This window comes from Aplysia californica, unplaced genomic scaffold, assembly GCF_000002075.1.
Source record: "Aplysia californica isolate F4 #8 unplaced genomic scaffold, AplCal3.0 scaffold00009, whole genome shotgun sequence".
Taxonomy (NCBI): domain Eukaryota; kingdom Metazoa; phylum Mollusca; class Gastropoda; order Aplysiida; family Aplysiidae; genus Aplysia; species Aplysia californica.
The window spans coordinates 152,443-157,126 of record NW_004797279.1 but is presented as its reverse complement, the minus strand read 5'-3'; positions in this window follow the sequence as shown (position 1 = coordinate 157,126).

Genomic DNA, 4,684 nt, shown 5'->3' with positions numbered 1-4,684 from the left:
GAAATGCCATAGCCAAATAGTATTAGTGTGGGGGGGGGGGCGAGAGCAAGGAGTAGCGGCCATAGCAGCGCCCTGTCTATAGATCTAGCTTGTTCACTTTCGTCTGTACGTGTTAAAAAAAGATTATCACTCATTCATTAATTCACCTATGCCTACAAAACTTTGCATAGCATTCCTGAATGCCAGCAACCTAGCAATTTAAGGAAAATCTTGATCCAATAATCAAAAAAGTTCTTCTCTTCAGCCCAATATTAAAACTGCCTCTTTGGATGCATACACATGATCATTAAAATAACCGATTTACAGTAACTTTGCCCACAAATTGCTCATTTTGAAACAGAGACACCACCCTGCCCCTAAGTGGTCGTTTGCACCAAAAGCAGTTGAGCTGAGCAGTAGTTGCGCAGTAGCTGAGTCGTATTAAATCTTAGTATTATTTATACGCCGTTCGCACCCAAAGCAGTTGCCGCGCGTATTGATTAGTGCACTGCTAGCAGTGAGCAGTAAAATATATCCCCGCATTTACTACCGTTCAACTACTACTACTACTACTACTACTACTACTACTACTACTACTACTACTACTACTACTACTACTACTACTACTACTACTACTACTACTACTACTACTACTACTACTATTATTATCACTCTTCTTCTTCTTCTTCTTCTTCTTCTTCTTCTTCTTCTTCTTCTTCTTCTTCTTCTTCTTCTTCTTCTTCTTCTTCTTTTTCTTCTTCTTCTTCTTCTTCTTCTTCTTCTTCTTCTTCTTCTTCTTCTTCTTCTTCTTCTTCTTCTTCTTCTTCTTCTTCTTCTTCTTCTTCTTCTTCTTCTTCTTCTTCTTCTTCTTCTTCTTCTTCTTCTTCTTCTTCTTCTTCTTCTTCTTCTTCTTCTTCTTCTTCTTCTTCTTCTTCTTCTTCTTCTTCTTCTTCTCCCTTCTTACTATTATAGTAATAATAATTATTATTGTTATCATTATCATATTTATTATTATTACTATATTTGTTATTATTGTAATTATTATTGTTACTATTATTATTATTACTATTATTATTATTATTATCATTATTTTTGTTATTATGATAATCTTTATTACCTTGATTATTATACTTTGATTGGCTCTTCTGCAGGACAGCGACCAAATAAAAATACGTTTTCAAGGAAATCTTGATGGAGTAATAAAAAAAAATCACTCTTTGGATGAATACACTGGATCACTAAAATAAATGACTTACAGCAACATTGCCTACAATTTGCTCATTTTGATACAGCAACAGCATCCAACCCCACCTTTCATTTTAAGCTTATAGATTTCATTCCCCTCCACCCCTAAAGAAAATTGACTAGACGTCTCCACATGTTCCATGAGTGTCACGAAAATTATCTACCCCGTCTCTTGGATCGTGTTTCTCAGGTGAACGTTAGAGTGTGTTTTATGAAGTAAATAATACGTCAACTTTTAAATGTTTTAGGTGTATGCTGTAAATCCCCTACTTTTTTTAAAACCCGGATCAGGCTTACATCAAAGAAAATGTGTCGGAAACTTAGGGTACAGTGACTTTTATGAATGGGGCTTTAGGTTCTGTTGGGGATCCAACTTTAAGTAGTTTAAGAACCGTATGCAAAGAACTATAAAGATTTAATAGAGCGGAGCGATTTCTATTGCTTTAGCCTATATTCCAATCATTTGTGCTTGTTCAGTTGTGGGACCAACAGTAAACTTGGTTTGGGGGCTCTCTTGGCCTAGAGGTTAAGGTGTTCGCCTATCATTCAAAGGTCCCGGATTCGAATCCGGGTCTCGACCGAACATTTTTCTTCTCTAAAATTGTCTCCTTTCACCTCCTTTGCTGCTCTCTAGCAATGTTCTCTTGTCTGCTTTCGTCTCCTCTTTCTACCCCACCCCCTCACCTCCTTTGCCCCCTCCTCTGGGCCCCTGACTCTTTCTGCTGCCTTTCCACTGCTACTCCTTGGCTCCTTCTTACTGCTGTCTTTCAGCCACACCCCTGATCTTCTGATAGGAAAGATCTACATCTTCTCAGAGAAGGGCGAACAATTTTGGAGGGCTCGTGTGCAATTTGCGCCCGTTACAGATCCCTTGGTGGTCTAAAATTAATAAGAGTAGGCTTCGGCCGCCACTCGGCAAAATCCAATATTTTCAACCAACTGAAAAAGTTTAATGTGTCACGCGCACTCATTTATGACCTTATGCAGTTGCGAGCGCCGTAAAACACTTACAACCCCCCCCCACCCCACACACACACACACACAAAACCCACAACAACAATAAAAGAACAAACTTGGTTTACAACCTGGGTCTGAATTTTTACAGACACATTTTCAGGAAATAAACTCTGTCCAGGGCTAATGGTGTTAGATTACTAGTTATGTAGATCGTTCGTTACACTCTCAGTTTTGGTAATAACATTCTAAAATACATTTGTGCATACCTATGGACAGCAGAAAACTTGGTTTACAGCCTGGGTCTGAATTTTTGCGCATATTTTTAGGGAACAAACTGTCCAAGGTTAGTTATTGCAATTTATGGCATCCCAACAAAAATAATAAACTGTACAAGATCAATATGCCAATGCACGCTGCTGTGTGTTCCAGTTGAAGGAGAACTATGTACACATTTTGAAGTAAACACTGGTGTTGGACAAGGCTGTATATTATCCCCTGTACTTTTTGAAATTTTGATCGATTTTGTAATGAGACTTTTTAGTTTCACTTTTATTGCTTTTCACATAAGTAGGGTAACTGATTGCAAAGTCCGCGCTTTTTCGAAGAGCGCGCCACCGAATTTTGAGGACACTTTTTTAATTGGCTCAAAGAGAGGAGTGAACTATCTTGTTATGTACAATGCTTGGTTAAATGTATCGCGAACGACTTCCTGAGTCCCCGTCCATGTTGACCTGACATATAATTGAGACCTCGGATGAACGGAGGAAGTCAAGGAAGTTCCGAATGGAGACCTACTAGACTTGTGCCATCAGAGCGGGCGAGATTGACGTAGATACTGCACTGTTTACTAGCATCGTTTCTTTGTGTTTGGTACTTGCATCATTTCCATCACACAGTAGAGTATTCTATCGAATATATGAACTGAGTTATGATCAATGCGACAACGGCATCATTGTTACCTTCAGAAAGCTGATTTCTTCTTCTAAGAACTGGACAAGTGAAAACAACCTTCCAAGTGGAGCAAGTCAGAAGTAAGGGAGGCAATAGAAAGTCTATCTCGACCAGTGGGTCCGCCGAATGAGAGCAAGCGGATTTTTTTGTTTTGTTTCCAAAATTTCTTGCCTTATTCCCAACTGTACATGATTATCAGTAATATTATAATCATTCTGATAAAATTCCCAAAAACAACAACCCATCCACCCCAAAACAATGCCACAACAACAACAACAACAACAACAACAACAACAACAACAACAACAACAACAGCAACAACAGCAGCAACAACAAAACAGCGTACATACAAACAAACAAAGAAACCTACAGTACATACAATTTTGAATAATTTTGGAAGTAAACAAGAGAGAAAGTACATTTTTTAGTTTCCAAAACAGTATCTGGCATCATTTGGTGAATGCACGATAAGAACTGGACACTCATGGCGAGGAAAAAAGCACGAGGTGGGATCTGCTCAACAGTGTGACGAGCCTAGAGCAAAGGTTTGTCGATGCTCCACACAGCCCGACACACCGTGCTAGGAAAGTTGGTTCTCAATTAACTATTGTTTATTATTAATTTCTGTCCGTTCGTCTGTCTGTCTGTCTGCCTCTCTGCTCTGTCTATCAATCTTACTCTCTCTATCCTACTCTGTGCCTGCTTCCTCCCCATATCTATCTATCTATCTATCTATCTATCTATCTATCTATCTATCTATCTATCTATCATGTGGCGTCGGTGGCCTAGTGGTTAGGCTCTCGGACTCGCAACCGTAAGGTCGTGGGTTCGAATCCCGTCAAGGACCCGACGTTGTGTCCTTGGGAAAGGCACTTTACACGAATTTTCCTCACTTCACCCAGGTGGGAATGGGTACCCGGCTATAGACAGCGAAAGATCTAGTCAGTTTGTTAGTGTTTGAGCGCTTAATCAGCTGCTTGCACTGTATGCTTCCCAGGAAGCTGAGAATGTTTCTGAGTGTTCTATGGTCTGCTGGGGTAATAATATAGTGTAAAGCGCGTAGAGCCTGCTGTTTAGCGGGGATATGCGCTATACAAATGCTATTTATTATCTATCTATCTATCTATCTATCTATCTATCCAGAGTGGTTTGAGTCATACCTATCCAGTCATCCACAGTAAGCTCTGGTCAACAGTCAACTGTCCACTACATGCCGCCTGACTCACAGGATAGCCCAGGGGTATGTGATACTAGTGATAGGATCACACCTAGTTTGTACACAGCACCACACTCATCCATGTAAACAACAGCGCACTCAGTTCCATCACAGAGGGTCAAGAGGAAGTTCCATCACAGAGAGACAAGGGATAGTACCGATCACACAGAGTTCAAGAGATAGTTCCATCACATAGAGTCAAGAGACAGTTTCATCACAGAGAGTCAAGGGGGCTCTCGTGGCCTAGAGGTTAAGGTGTTGGCCTCTCATTCAAAGGTCCCGGGTTCGAATCCGGGTAGCGACCGAAACATTTTCTTCTCTAAAATTGTCTCCTTT